The sequence below is a fragment of the Mesoplodon densirostris genome, chromosome 4 (assembly GCF_025265405.1).
Source record: "Mesoplodon densirostris isolate mMesDen1 chromosome 4, mMesDen1 primary haplotype, whole genome shotgun sequence".
NCBI lineage: Eukaryota > Metazoa > Chordata > Mammalia > Artiodactyla > Ziphiidae > Mesoplodon > Mesoplodon densirostris.
The window spans coordinates 24,113,146-24,129,694 of NC_082664.1; positions in this window are offsets into that span (position 1 = coordinate 24,113,146).

The window sequence follows — 16,549 nt, forward strand, 5'->3', positions numbered from 1 at the left end:
AATAAAAATTTCAGGGTAGAAGTAGATATGTAGTCAATATTAATTATGGAACACTCAGGACAATTGTTTGAACTACATTAATTTAAAACAAGGGGTTAACAATTTTTCCATTTTATCCAGTGGGAAAATTTGGTCAACAAGCAAACCAATTGATTAGATATAATGGATTTAGCACAATAGTTTATTGGGGCTAGGGATAATTCAATAGGAATTGATATTTGGTGTATTCGGGAGCTACAAATAAAAAGAAACACAAAGCTTTTAGGGACTTCACGTGATTTTCTCTTTTAGTCATAAATCAGACTCAGCAAGGGGCAAGCCTGTTGCCTGCAGGATTAAAAGAAAGGTGTCATGACAATGTGAAAAGAATACTGTACCTGTGGTCTGCAACCTTGTTGTGTGACCAAAGGCAAGTCATATAACCTCGCTAAGAGTCAGTCTCCAAATCTACAAAATGAGGATAATAATACTTTCTTTGCAAAGTTGTGGTGAGAAATAAATAAGATTAGTGTTTATAACCATCTAAGCAGACAGGTGAACATAGTAACTGATCAATCACTGTGAGCTTCCCCTCTCCTTTAGCATGGCATTTCTAAAGGGATTTAACATGAGAGGTCTATTCTAGAAGAAAATAAGACCATACTATATTCTTTCCCACACATTTCCTTCCTTCCTTCCTTCCTCCCTCCCTCCCTTCCTTCCTTCCTTCCTTCCTTCTTTCCTTCCTTCCTTCCTTCCTTCCCTTTCTTTCTTTCTTTCTCTCTCTCTCTCCAAAGCAAATGCATGCTAATTACATAAAAATTTGGAGATAGAGATATGCCAAAATAACTCCCTTAATCCTACACTCTCAGAGACAGTCACAGTTAACATTGGTTTTTATAGACATCTCATTTACTACTGTATTTCCTTAGAACCCCTCAGAACAGTAGGTTTACTCAATGTTTGAGGAATTGAACTTTCTCAAAGAAGATATGAAAGTAGTTGTAAATTCTTTATGAATATTAATTACTGGCTTAGAATGGAATTCAGCAGACTTTCTGGTCCACCTGGTATTTTTTCGATCCTTAAGGACAGATATTTTTGTCCTATTAATTTCTCAAATAACTCTAGGGACGGAGTTGATAACGTCTCTTTTTATAACAGGGTAGATCTAAAAGCAGATGTTAATAAACTAAAACATTATGAAATTCTATTTTATTAGATTTGCATTGCATTTTAAGATTAAATCTGCCTTTTTTTCTTTTCTTCCATCCGTCCCTCCCTCCCTCCCTCCCTTCCTTCCTTCCTTCCTTCCTTTCTCTCTAGTACAGCATGGTGGGAAAAACTGATTTCATTCATTCTCTGCCTTGGGATATAGACAACTTCAGCTACCTTGTCTCACAGGGGAAATAATGCCTGCCCTGCTTTCCTCTTATGTGGTGATTGTCAAAGTCAACTGTGATAATGTATGTTTTTTGTGCAATAAAGTGCTATAAGCTTTTTGTATTGATATAGCAATAACAGTAAAATTATCATGTATAACATTAACATAAATATTTCTGTTGGACTATACATGAAGGCAATGAACAGAATTGACTTTATTCTCTGATTATGTTATTTTATTTCATAAAGTGATTTATTTCTAGGTCCTAAACATTCTGGATGAGTGTATGAAGGCAGGAAGCTATACCTAGAAGTACAAAATTTCCCAACTGCCTGGAATTTTTAATGGATTATCATGTCACCTCTTTACTAACTTTCAGTCTAGAAATTCAGAAAACAGAATTAGAAAAAAAGAGGATAATACATTTTTCTAGCCCTCATCTTACCTAGGATGAGGCCCAAGTCTATTACCATTTTCCCTCAGTTTCTATACTTAGATACAATAATAACTGTTACCAAAGCATTAAATGAGCTACCTTGCATTTGGGGGAAAAATAACATTAACCACTAAATTTTACAATCATGCATTCCCCTTAGACATAGGTAAGATTTCTGTGTCTCTGCACAGAAATAATATATGTTTTGAAGTCAGAACAAACTGGTTTTCAGTCATTGTTCCACTTTATCAGCTATGTGACTTTGGGGGTAAATTATTATCTTCTTTGAATCTCAGCTTTGTGAGGATTAAATGAAATGGCATAGATCGTGTGCCCAGGAGAGAGCTTGGCATATTTTAGGCATTCTGTCAGTGTTAGTTCCCTTTTCCTTCTGTTACAACACCAAAATGTTTACTTATTTTAAGAGATATGAGGGGTTTGATAATTTAGAATCATATGAAAAATCTAGAACATTTATTTTACTGAGGCATAGTGTAAAAATCCATGCTTTTGCTGGCGTGAATTAAGAGGATAAACTTTATATTCTCAAAAAAGATGTTTTATTGGAAATTGTTTACCTTGCATAATGCACACACATATGCTGTAATTGGATTAATGCCTTAAATGTGAAAGTAAAGCCATAGAGGGGATAGGAGAAAGTATAGGAGAATATTTTTATGAACTTGGATTAGAAAAAGGCTTTCTTCATATGTCAGCAATTCAGGGATCATAAAAGGAAATTATGTCACATTTGATTATACTAAAATTTAAGACCTCTGAATAGCAAAAAAGTAACTATAAAACAAAGAGTAAACTGTGGAAATTTATTTATAATTCAGAAGGAAGGCCAATATCCTTAGTATTTAAGGAGCTCCTACAAGTCAATAAGAAGATAAACAACTTAGTACAGTAACCAAAGGTCCTGAAAGGGCAAATGTCTAAGTAACTCACTCTTTTCCAAAAACCCTTACCTTGGTAGTCTTGAATCCAAGTACTGGAGAGTGAGTATTAAACCATCTTTATACATGAATGGGAAGACAGTGGTCCTATATTTGGGCACTGTGATTAGCTCCATTTTTCATGAATGACTTTTCTTGACTGGCTGAGTATTTATACCTATAAGTTTCCTAGAAACATTGTTTAAAAGTTCTAGTTTTTTAAAATAGTGATCTTTTTAAACATCTCTATTTACTCTGTCTTCTTTTTCAGAGCATTAGGGAACAGATACTTAACCCTTTCTTGATGACTTAATTATTAAGAACACTGATTATTGTATTCTACAATAATGCAGGGCAATGAGGTTAGGAAAGCCCATTTATCTCTGTGCACATTAGGTTCAGATTGCTATGCATTTTGAATTCTTAGGGAGATATTAATGCTAGCAACAAAAAGACAATTATATAAATTAAAATTACCCTTGAAAATCTCCTAGGGAGTTTCCACTGTAGAGATCAATGTACAGTCTCTCAAGAATTCCAGAATAGTTTCCCCTAGGCTTGGGAAGGGATTGCTATTTCTCTGATTGAGCTTCAGATAAGGTGGTTCACTATGTGGTATCAGGTTCTATGAAAAAAATGTCTGTATTTAAACTCTAAGGTACCTCCTTTGTGTTTATACTTTATGTGAATGTGCTGATTATATCCTCAAACCTATCCTATGAAATGTAAATGTTTTATCCCCATTTTACAGGTGGGGAAAGGGAGGCTTTGAAAGATTAAACCCCTTACCAAATAATGCATGGGTGAGAACTTATGGGAGAGCCTGTGACTTTGATTTAGATTAATCCCATGCTATACCAAATTTCTTAGCATTGTATGTAAAATAAAAGTAAAATGGTTCTGAGTGAGAGCCCAATAAACTTTTTACTAAATAAATTATTGAAGTTTTAGGTATAGCTTTGGGAGTGAATGTGCACTAGCTACTCAGAGGCATAACTATCTTCTGCTTCTCATCAGCATTCTGCCTAGGTGAGGTATTACTCTGCATATCTGCAGAAGTGATAACTAAAGTATGAGGTTCCACAGCTTATAAAGGTATGTATTTGATCAAGTGTGCAGCTTGCCACACGGGTATTATAGAAAACACATTATGATTGAGCAACAAATCTAAACGATTTCATTTTGCATTTCACATCTCTATACTATCATTGACCTCATGAATCCTTCATTGTGCCTCAGAGTTTGGTGATAGAATTGAGCATATCAGGGAAGGAAGCTTTCCTGGGAAGGATGTCTATAATCAGCTGATGAAATGAATACAACTGACTATGCATGGTGTAACTCCTACCATCTACACCCCACAGAAAACCCTGAGTAAGGGAAAACAAACCCACCACAGCATGTTTATCATTTATTCATGATTGCACAGTTCTTAATATTCTGGAATCAAAAATAGTGATATGAATAGCAAGGGTTAAGGTGAGGCCCTGAGAAACAGGACATTTTATGTAAACCTCTATTGTAATGATTGTGACCAAATTACTTAATGTTCCTCTGTTCTTTCTAAGAGGAGATTAGCTAAGGAGTCATTTTCCAAACCTTACTTCAAGCAATTAACTCTAATACTTGCCCAAATGTTTTAGATTCTCATGACATCTAAACTTTTTCTTGTTCTCTTTTCATTGAGAATTCCTTGCATTACTCTTAGGATGAGTCTCTTGTTTCTCTTTAGCCATTATTTACCATCTCCTCTCCTCTCCTCCCTTCCAATCTCCTCCCTTTCCCAACTCCATCACATGGCTGCTCCACAGGAGGAACCAGTTTAAACAGATTTGTTGAATTATACTTTTTATCTACTTCATAGGATCAATTTTGTTCTTTTTATTAAGCCTCTATTGCTACAGAACTTCCTCCATTTTTAATGTATGAGCTGTCATAAAGGACTCTAATTTTTTCAACTTTTTAGTTTGAAATTACCCTAATTTCTCTGTTTTGTAAATTTGCAGGGATTGGCAGCTCCGTGTTTTATCCTTCCACCCACTCTCTCTCTTCCCCTCATGCCTGAGAGAATGCCGCTGGTGGCCACACTTTGGACACTGTGGCTAAAACCAGTCACAAGCTGGGTGACTTCCGTCTTTTTCATAACTTCTCACATCTTAGTTTCTTATCTACCAAATGCAAATGAGATTAATAATACTTCATGGAGCTGATTAAGTGAGATGATACATATGAAGTTCTTGGCACATTGTATGTGTTAAGGAAATGTTAAACTATTGTTATGATTGTCACCATCTCATTTCTCAGAAGTTCTTTTGTATTTGAAACATGATCTGTGCTTTGCAGTTCATATTCACTTGGTAATAAATGTATTATGTTGTCTTGATTTCAGTATTCCAACCCATTCTGATGGTTCTTTACTTACATTTTCTCTTCTAACTACCACCCTATTTTTCTCCTTTCAATATTACATGGCTTGAAGGAGTATTCTATACTGCCAGCTTTGAGTTCAGAATTTTAGAGGCCTTCAGATCTAAAAAGACTGCGGTACCCCCGCTCCCAATATCCGCCCATACATAAATCAAAATAAAATTATCTTTTGAAACAACTTTGAAAATAACACAAAATTCTGTAATAACTACCTCTAGGTTACAGATGGCAACATATGAGCTTTAAATGATGAAACTGAAGTAGATTTTAAATTCTAGGTTTATAAATTTCTGAATCAATTCACCGAACTTGAACTTTTACCTTTTTTAGAGGGGCCACTGTTAAGCTGTTATTAGTTTCCATATTAAATAATTCAGCCTTATAAGCCAGTTGCCATTTCCTTGTGAGACAGACATTTAAACACACATACTAGTATATGCATACTATATGCATATACATATAGTTATGTATATATATTCATGATATTTTTCAAAGTATCAGTACATAAAGTCTGGAGAGAGAAAAAGACAGCTGTCACATCTGCCATCTGCTAGCAGATTTTTGTATAGGTTTTTCAACATCTATGAGTCGCCTTTCCTGGTCTGTGAAAATTGGGTCATAATAATATTTTTTCCTCAGGGTTGCTATGAAGATTATGGAAGATCACGCAGTCGACACCATGTGAGAAATTATTACTCACTACATAAACTCAGTGAATTAAATTTAAATATGGCGTAATTTCTTTGTCTCATTAAACCATTTAGATGTGAAATCAAGGTCAGTACTGAATAATTGTTACCTACCTATACCCTGCTGTTCAGCAGCTGGTTCCTGGCTGCTTAGTGAGCACACTGTCTCTTCCCCACCAACATGTGAGCACCAAGAAGAAAGTCTTTTTTCATGATAAGGGGAAGGGCAAGGGACAGATGTGAGAAGTGATAACGATTTAGTAGACTTGTTGGGAGGTTTAAATGTAATTATTTGTAAAGTGCTCACCACACTGACAAATGTGGAAATGCTTATTAGAAAATGCTAAATAAATGGGGCTGTGTTAATTGTTACTTATAAAATCTTTGGAAGCAGGGTGCATTCCAATTTTTGGGCAACATCAAACAGGTTCAAGATTTGCAGTAAAAATGAGGGTGAGAGTCAGACCAAGGCGAAGACAGACAGAATTAACATGGAGGCAGGCATAGTGCAACATAGGGAATGGCATTAGTTCACATAATTTTCATGGATGGTGATTCTGGACAGCGAAGCTTCTTTTTTTTAAAAAAAAATACTATACTTTCTTGTTGCCTGCTATGGAGAATGGGTGATGTAAATTAGAAGGCCTTTATTTTTCTGAGTGTCATGGGGTTTGGGATACAGTGAGGGGGTAGTTCCTGAGGCAGAGTTGAAATTTTCAGCATTCTAAAGGGGAAAAGTATTTGATGATCCTGAGAAAACTGGGGAAGGAAGAGATTCAACAAGGTGGGGCAGCATGTGGTGAAAGAGAAGAGGAAGAGAAATGCTGGTAGTGATTTGGAAAAGAAAAAAAGTCTCTAATGGGTGCCTTTGAAGGTTTTGGAGGAATATACAATTTAAATCTCTTTCTCCATCTTCCCTACAAAGTCTTCAGTAAAATCTTCACCACTCATGAATACTTTGGTGTAGATGCATTCTTTAGAAGAACTATAAAACGGACGTACCTCTAGTACCTCTAACACAAGGTAGTAAAGAGCTGGTGCATTTGAGAACATCTGAGTCACTCTTTGCTTTTCTCTGTCATTTCACTGTGACATCCATTGTTCTCAGAGGCTTCTTTTATGAAGAACAGGCTTTCTCATTTGTAGCTTTTTTATACACAGATTTGAAGTCACCTTCAAGTTAGGCTCTCAACACCAGGACTCCCAATTCTACCTTAAATTGCCCTAGAACATGCATACTACTTTGATGTGAGGGCTTAGATGTATAGTTCAAGGGAGAGGAGGCAAAATCAGAGTGATGGTGGTAATGATAGTAGCAATAATCGCTACTAGCTGAAGAGAGATGCATAGAATAATGATATAATGAAAAAAGATTCATTTTTAGTTGTATCAAGATTCTGTCATTATTTGCAGTGTGACCTCAATCAACTTATGTAACTTCTCTAAAACTTAGGTGTTCTCATCCATAAACCCTCTCCTCATGGACAAAGAAAGGGAACAGTGATGGAAAAGCAACAGGTTGAAAGAATCCAGTGGAAATCAGCACTGTCTATTTAAGTTAATGATAGTTTTTTTTTCTTGATTTTAATGAATTAGTAGTCCTCTGGCTAAATATTTTGTAGAACATGGTTAGTTCTATAATATACCAAAAGAAAGATGCACTTTGATAAATGTTTGTTTATTCTCTTTCATAAAAAAGTGTAATAGTCAAAGAAGTCTTCAGATATTCTCATTTTTCATTATAATTGTGAATAATCTGGTAAAGTTTATATAAGATTCAGATATTCATAATAGTAGGTAGTATTGACTGCCTGTGTGTGAAACTCAATTTTTTAAAATTATCATTATTAAACTACCAAGAGAATAAACAATTTGCCAGTTTCTTTAGGCACAACCTTTTTGATCCTGGTAAACTGAACATTTCCAAAACCAATTATATGCATCAAAAAATGGCAATAGGAATATGCTCAATTTGCAAATGTACTCTTTAGATTTTTATTATTCAGTTAGCACATTAACTTATAGTTCAACTGCTAAAGGGAGGACTACTGAGCCATTTATTAGACACAGAACGTGAAATCACTCATCCTCCCCAGTGAGCTTCAAATTTCTAGTGCATCTGGAACTAGGAAGTGACAACCAGTTTGAAAAGGAAATAACCACAATCTCTTTGCCAATATTTTTATCTTACTAGAACTGAAGATTATGAATAACATTTTTCCTTTAGCTGTTGCTGGGCAAAATTTTTACCTTGCTTCTATAAATCTTGCTTACATAACAAACATAGTGGTGCTTGAGAAGTACAATGGATAATAATGGCTGTTTTGTAGAAATGTCTTCATTGAAGAAAATGGTCACTCCAGCATTCAGCATTTTTGGAATAACTAAGGGGGTTACAAGGGAAGTTACTTTCAAGTCTCTCGATTCATGATACTTGTTTAGCTGTGGGAATATCTTCAAAGTTTCTGTTCCTATTAAGAGGGATAATCAAAGGCTAAATATAACTAGAGATCCCCTGAGCAACCAGTATACAATCATTTGGTAAATAAAAGAGAAATTAAAAGGTTTATACGATAAAGCATTTTTTTCCAAGTAGAACTTAAAAATTAACAGGGACCAGATGATAATTAATAGAATCCATTACTAAGTGTGGATGGACTGATCCAGTACTTTTACAAGCATTTTTATTCATCTTCAAAGCCAAGGGAAAATGCTTTTGAAACTAGGTCAAAGAGAGAAGTGGTTTTTCTTAGACTATTGTATGATCTAATATTGCTTGATTTCTATACTGTAGAGTAACAGACCACAATAAAGATACTATGCAATTTGTTTACATTTCAAAGAAGCAAATAGAAGATTTTCATTCTGCAGAGTTGAGAGTTTATGTGATTCCTTTACAGTTGATTCCATGGCTTTTTAAAGACGTTTAATGACAATAGGTTTTCTGATTTTTTCAGATCTTACCTTAAAGAATTTTTGATGTATTAGAATTAGAATTATTGCAAACGCTATCTGTCTTCTTTTTTAATCAAATAAAGAAAACCTTCGCTATAATATTTTTTTAATTTATCTTTTTTTTAATATTTGGCTGTGTTGGGTCTTTGTTGTGGTGTGTGGGCTTCTCATTTTGGTGGCTTCTCCTGCTGTGGAGCACGGGCTCTAGGCACGTAGGCTTCAGTTGTGGCTCATGGGCTCTAGAGTGCAGGCTCAGTAGTCGTGGTGCACGGGCTTAGTTGCTCCGTGGCATGTGGGATCTTCCCGGACCAGGGTTCGAACCCATGTTCCCTGCAATGGCAGCTGGATTCTTAACCACTGCACCACCAGGGAAGCCCTCTGCTATAACATTTTTTTAAATTAATTTTATGATTTTGGTTTGTCATATATTAACTTGTATATTCTTGTGAGTTAAATGTTGTTATGTTGATATATAACCATTTCAAGAGTTAAGCTGAAATTGGCTAGTTGACATAAAATTACATTTATAGACATTAAATTGAACATCTGTGAATTTAGTTTTCGTATTTTGGAACAAATAGATTGTTTTAGTTCTTTAATAGTTTTGTAGGCCTTAAATTTTGTGCCCATAAATACATTTTTAGAAATCCCAGTATATTTCCTTGTATCCTCCCTATGTTTCACAATTGATTGCTTACTACCTAGCATGTGTTTGTTATGGCTGACAACTGATTATAAAGTGTGACTGTATTTTTAACTTTTCATCAAATTTGAAACAATTAGTCATTTTTTTTACATAATTAATCATGAGAGTTTGTTCCTAATGAAAGGTATTAAAGAGTTAACCTCTTATAGATTCAATGTATGTCCCTATCAAAATCCCAGCTAGCTTTTTTAGAGAAATTGACAAACTGATCCTAAAATTCACATGGAAATGTCAGAGGATCAGACTAGACAAAACAGTCTTGAAAAAGAAGAACAAAGTTGGAAGACTCACACTTCCCCATTTCAAAACCTACTACAACCTATAGTAATCAAGACAATGTGGTACTGGCACAAGAATAAACATATAGATCAATGGAATAGAATTAAGAATCTAGAAATAAACTCTAGTATTTTTGGTCAATTGACTTCTGACAAAGGGCCAAGTCAATTCAATAGAAGAAAGAATCGTTTTTTCAACAGAAGGTGTTGGGATAACTAAATATTCATATGCGTAAGAATGGATTTAGATTTCTACCTAATATTATACAAAAAAATGAACTCAAGGTAGATTATAGACTTAATGTAAGAATTAAAACTAAAAAGCTCTTAGAAGAAAACAGTATTAACTCTCTGTGACCCTGGGTGAGGTGATGATTTCTTAGGAATTACATCAAAAGCATAATTAATAAAAGCAAAGATTGGTAAGTTGTACTTCATGAAAATTAAAGACTTTTGTGCTTCAAAGGACACCATGAAGAAAGTGAAAAGACAACCCACAGAATGAGAGAAAATATTTGCAAGTCATATAGCTGATTCTTGAATCTAGAATATATAAAGAATGCTTACTACTCAATGAGACAAACAACCTAATTAAAAAAATGGACAAAGGATTGGAACAGGCAGTTCTCCAAAGCTATAGGAATGTTGAATAAGCATATGAAAAGATGCTCAAAATTATTAGATATTAGGAAAATGCAAATCAGAACCACAATGAGATACCACTTTATGCCCACTGAATGACTATGATAAAAAAGAGAGAAAATAACAATTATTAGTGAAGATGTGAGAAACTGGAACTCTCATACATTGCTGGTGGGATTATAAAAGTTACAACTACTCTGGAAAACTATTTAGCAGTTCCTCAAAATGTTAGGCATGGAGTTACCACAGACTCAACAATTCCACTCCTAGATACCTAACCAACAGAAATGAAAACACATGTTCACACAGAAATGTGTATACAGATGTTTATAGCAGCATTATTTATTAGTAGCCAAAAAAGTGGAAACATCCCAAATACCTACCAACTGGTAAATGGAAAAACAAAATGTGGCATAGCCATACTATAGAATATTATTCTATAATAAAAAGGAATGAATTACTGCTACTTGCTGTAACGTCAATGAACCTCAAAAACAGTATGCTAAGTAAAAGAATCAGTTACAAAAGATCACATGTGGTATGATTCTGTTTATATGAAATGCTCAGAATAAGCTAATCTACAGAGGCAGAAAGTAGATTAGTTGTTGCCTATGGATGGGAGAAGGGGTAAGGGAGGGGATGGGAGTGACTGCTAAGGGGCATTAAGTTTCTTTGTGGAGTGATGAAACTGTTCCAAAATAAGATCATGATGATCGTTGTACAACTCTGTAAATATACTAAAATCCATTGAATTGTATACTTAAAATAAATAAACTTTATGGTATATAAATTATATATCAATAAAATTGTTTAAAAATTGAGGTAACTTCCAAAATGCAATAAACAAAGTGGCATATGGATATTTTTGATGATTGTTATTTATAACAATTTTAACAGCTGTGCTTCATATTTTCTCTAGAAATAGTCTGAATACATCCAGTTTCTTGTACTCCCATATTCTTTTTTTTTTTTTACTTCAAGCACCATTTTATTTTATTGTTTTATTTTTATTTTTTAGAATTTTATTGTTTTATACAGCAGATTCTTATTAATTATCTATTTTATACATATTAGTGTATATATGTCAATCCCAATCTCTCAGTTCATCCCATCCCACCCCCACAATCCCCCCTTGATATCCATATGTTTGTTCTCTACATATGTGTCTCTATTTCTGCCTTGCAAACCAGTTCATCTGTACCATTTTTATAGATTCCACATTGATGCATTAATATATGATATTTGATTTTCTCTGACTTTCTTCACTCTGTATGACAGTCTCTAGGTGCATCCATATCTCTACAAATGACCCAATTTCCTTCCTTTTTTATGGCTGAGTAATATTCCATTGTATATATGTGCCACGTCTTCTTTATCCATTTGTCTGTCAATGGACATTTAGATTGCTACCATGACCTGGCTATTGTAAATAGTGCTGCAGTGAACATTGGGGTGCATGCGTCTTTTTGAATTGTGGTTTTCTCTGGGTATATGCCCAGGAGTGGGATTGCTGGGTCATACGGTAATTCTATTTCTAGTTTTTTAAGGAATCTCCATACTGTTCTCCATAGTGGCTGTATCAATTTACATTCCCACCAACAATGCAAGAGGGTTCCCTTTTCTCCACACCCTCTCCAGCACTTGTTGGTTGTGGATTTTCTGATGATGCCCATTCTGACCAGTGTGAGATGATATCTCATTGTAATTTTGATTTGCATTTCTCTAATGATTAGTGATGTTGAGCAGCCCATCATGTGCCTCTTGGCACATCTTCTGTATGTCTTCTTTGGAGAAATGTCTACTTAGGTTTTCTGCCCATTTTTTGATTGGGTTGTTTGTTTTTTTAATATTGAGCTGCATGAGCTGTTTATGTATTTTGGAGATTAATCCTTTGTCCGTTGATTCATTTGCAAATATTTTCTTCCATTCTGAGGGATGTCTTTTCCTCTTGTTGATAGTTTCCTTCGCTGTGAAAAAGCTTTTAAGTTTCATTAGGTCCCATTTGTTTATTTTTGTTTTTATTTCCATTACTTTGGGAGGTGAGTCAAAAAAGATCTCGCTGTGATTTATGTCAAAGAGTGTTCTTCCTATGTTTTTCTCTCAGAATTTTATAGTGTCTGGTCTTACATTTACATTCTCAATCCATTTTGAGTTTATTTTTGTGTATAGTGTTAGGGAGTGTTCTAATTTCATTCTGTTACATGTAGCTGTCCAGTTTTCCCAGCACCACTTACTGAAGAGACTGTCTTTTCTCCATTGTATATCCTTGCCTCCTTTGTCCTAAATTAGTTGACCATAGGTGTGTGGATTTATCTCTGGGCTTTCTATCCTGTTCCACTGATCCATATTTCTGTTTTTGTGCCCGTACCATGTTGTCTTGTTTACAGTAGCTTTGTAGTATAGTCTGAAGTCAGGACGTCTGATTCGTCCAGCTCCGTTTTCTTCCCCCAAGATTGTTTGGCTATTTGGGGTCTTTTGTGTCTCCATGCAAATTTTAAGATTTTTGGTTCTAGTTCTGTGAAAAATGCCATTGGTAGTTTGATAGGGATTATGTTGAATCTGTAGATTGTTTTGGGTAGTATAGTCATTTTCACAGTATTGGTTCTTCCAATCCAAGAAGATGGTATATCACTCCATCTGTTTCTGTCACCTTTGATTTCTTTCATCAGTGTCTTATAGTTTTCTGAGTTCAGGTCTTTTACTTCCTTAGGTAAGTTTATTCCTAAGTATTTTATTCCTTTTGTTTCAGTGGTGAATGGGATTGTTTCCTTAATTTCTCTTTCTGATCTTTCGTTGTTAGTGTATAGGAATGCGAGAGATTTCTGTGCATTAATTTTCTATCCTGCAACTTTACTAAATTCATTGATTAGCTCTAATAGTTTTCTGATGGCATCTTTAGGATTCTCTATGTATAGTATCATGTCATCTGCAAACAATGACAGTTTTACTTCTTCTTTTCCAATTTGGATTCCTCTTATTTCCTTTTCTTGTCTGATTGCCATGGCTAGAACTTCCAAAACTATGTTGAATAATAGTGGTGAGAGTGGGCAACCTTGCTTTGTTCCTGATCTTAGAGGAAATGCCTTTAGTTTTTCAACACTGAGAATGATGTTTGCTGTGGGTTTGTTGTATATGGCCTTTATTATGTTGAGGTAGGTTCCGTCTATGCCCACTTTCTGGAGTTTTTATCATAAGTGGGTGTTGAATTTTGTTGAAAGTTTTTTCTGCATCTGTTGAGATGATCATATGGTTTTTATTCTTCAATTTGTTAATATGGTGTGTCACATTGATTGATTTGCATATATTGAAGAATACTTGCATCCCTGGGATAAATCCCACTTGATCATGGTGTATGATCTTTTTCATGTGTTGTTGGATTCTGTTTGCTAGTATTTTGTTGAGGATTTTTGCATCTATATTCATCAATGATACTGGTCTGTAATTGTCTTTTTTTGTAGTATCTTTGTCTGGTTTTGTTACCAGGTTGATGTTGGCCTCATAGAATGAGTTTGGGAGTGTTCCTTCCTCTGCAATGTTTTGGAAGAGTTTGAGAAGGATGTGTGTTAACTCTTCTCTAAATATTTTATAGAATTCACCTGTGAAGCCATCTGGTCCTGGACTTTTGTTTGTTGTAAGATTTTTAATCACAGTTTCAATTTCATTACCTATGATTGGTCTCTTCATATTTTCTATTTCTTCCTGGTTCAGTCTTGGAAGGTTATACCTTTCTAAGAATTTGTCCATTTTTTCCAGGTTGTCCATTTTATTGGCATAGAGTTGCTTGTAGTAAGTAGTCTCTTGTGATACTTTGTACTTCCGTGGTGTCTGTTGTAACTTCTTCATTTTCATTTCTAATTTTATTGAGTTGAGTCCTCTCCCTCTTTTTCTTGATGAGTCTGGCTAAAGTTTTATCAGTTTTTTTATCTTCTCAGAGAACTTGCTTTTAGTTTTATTGATCTTTGCTGTTGTTTTCTTTGTTTCTATTTCATTTATTTCTGCTTTGATCTTTATGATTTCTTTCCTTCTACTATCTTTGGGGTTTTTTGTTATTCTTTCTCCAGTTCCTCAAGTGTAAGGTTAAATTGTTTATTTGAGATTTTTTTTTGTTTCTTGAGGTAGTATTTTATTGCTATATACTTCCCTCTTAGAACTACTTTTGCAGCATCCCATACGTTTTGGATAATTGTGTTTTCGTTGTCATATGTCTCTATTTTTTGATTTCCTCTTTGATTCCTTCAGTGATCTCTTGGTTATTTAGTAACATATTGTTTAGCCTCCATATGTTTGTATTTTTAACGTTTTTTCCCTGTAACTGATTTCTAATCTCATAGCGTTGTGGTCGGAAAAGATGTGTGATATGATTTCAGTTTTCTGAAATTTACTGAGGCTTGATTTGTGACCCAAGATATGATCTATCCTGGAGAACGTTCTGTGCGCACTTGAGAAAAAAGTGTAATCTGCTGTTTTTGGATGGAATGTCCTATAAATATCAATAAAATCTGTCTGATCTGTTGTGTCATTTAATGCTTGTGTTTCCTTATTAATTTTCTGTCTGGATGATCTGTCCATTGGTGTAAGTGAGGTGTTAAAGTTGCCCATGATTATTGTGTTACTGTCGATTCCGTCTTCTATAGTTGTTAGCATTTGCCTTATATATTGAGGTGCTCCTATGTTGGGTGCATATATATTTATAATTGTTATATCTTCTTCTTGGATTGATCCCTTGATCATTATGAAGAACAAAGTGTCCTTCTTTGTCTCTTGTAACATTCATCATTTTAACGTCTATTTTATCTGAGTATTGCTACTCTAGCTTTCTTTTGATTTCCATTTGCATGGAATATCTTTTTCCATCCCCTCACTTTCAGTTCCATCCCCTCACTTTCATGTGTTCCTAGGTCTGAAATGGGTCTCTTGTAGACAGCATATATATGGGTCTTGTTTTTGTATCCATTCAGTGAGCCTGTGTCTTTTGGTTGGAGCACTTAATCCATTCACATTTAAGGTAATTATTGATATGTATGTTCCTATGACCATTTTCTTAATTATTTGGAGTTATTTTTTGTAGGTCCTTTTCTTCTCTTGTGTCTCCCACTTAGAGAAGCTCCTTTAGCATGTGTTGTAGATCCAGTTTTGTGGTGCTGAATTTTCTTGGCTTTTGCTTGTCTGTAAAAGCTCTTGATTTCTCCATCAAATCTGAATGAGATCCTTGCTGGGTAGAGTAATCTTGATTGTAGGTTCTTCCCTTTCATCACTTTAAATATTTCGTACCACTCTCTTCTGGCTTATAGAGTTTCTGCTGAGAAATCAACTGTTAACCTTATGGGAGTTCCCTTGTGTGTTATTTGTCATTTTTCCCTTATTGCTTTTAATAATTTTTCTTTGTCTTTAATTTTTGTCAATTTGATTACTGTGTGTCTTGGAGTGTTTCTCCTTGGATTTATCCTGCCTGGGACTCTGTGCTTCCTGGACTTGGGTGGCTATTTCCTTTCCCATGTTAGGGAAGTTTTCGACTATAATCTCTTCAAATATTTTCTCGGGTCCTTTCTCTCTCTCTTCTCCTTCTGGGACCCCTATAATGCAAATGTTGCGTTTAATGTTGTCCCAGAGGTCTCTTAGACTGTCTTCATTTCTTTTCATTCTTTTTTCTTTATTCTGTTACGTGGCAGTGAATTCCACCATTCTGTCTTCCAGGTCACTTATCCATTCTTCTGCCTCGGTTTTTCTGCTATTGATTCCTTCCAGTGTATTTTTCATTTCAGTTACTGTATTGTTTATCTCTGTTTCTTTGTTCTTTAATTCTTCTAGGTCTTTGTTCTTTAATTCTTCTAGGTCTTTTGTTAAACATTTCTTGCATCTTCTCGATTTTGCCTCCATTCTTTTCCCGAGGTCCTGGATCATCTTCACTACCAGTATTCTGAATTCTTTTTCTGGAAGGTTGCCTATCTCCTCTTCTTTTAGTTATTTTTCTGGGGTTTTATCTTGTTCCTTCATCTGGTAAAAAGTCCTCTGCCTTTTCATTTTGTCTATCTTTCTGTGAATGTGGTTTTTGTTCCACAGGCTGCTGAACTGTTGTTCTTCTTGCTTCTGCTGTCTGCCCTCTGGTGGATGAGGC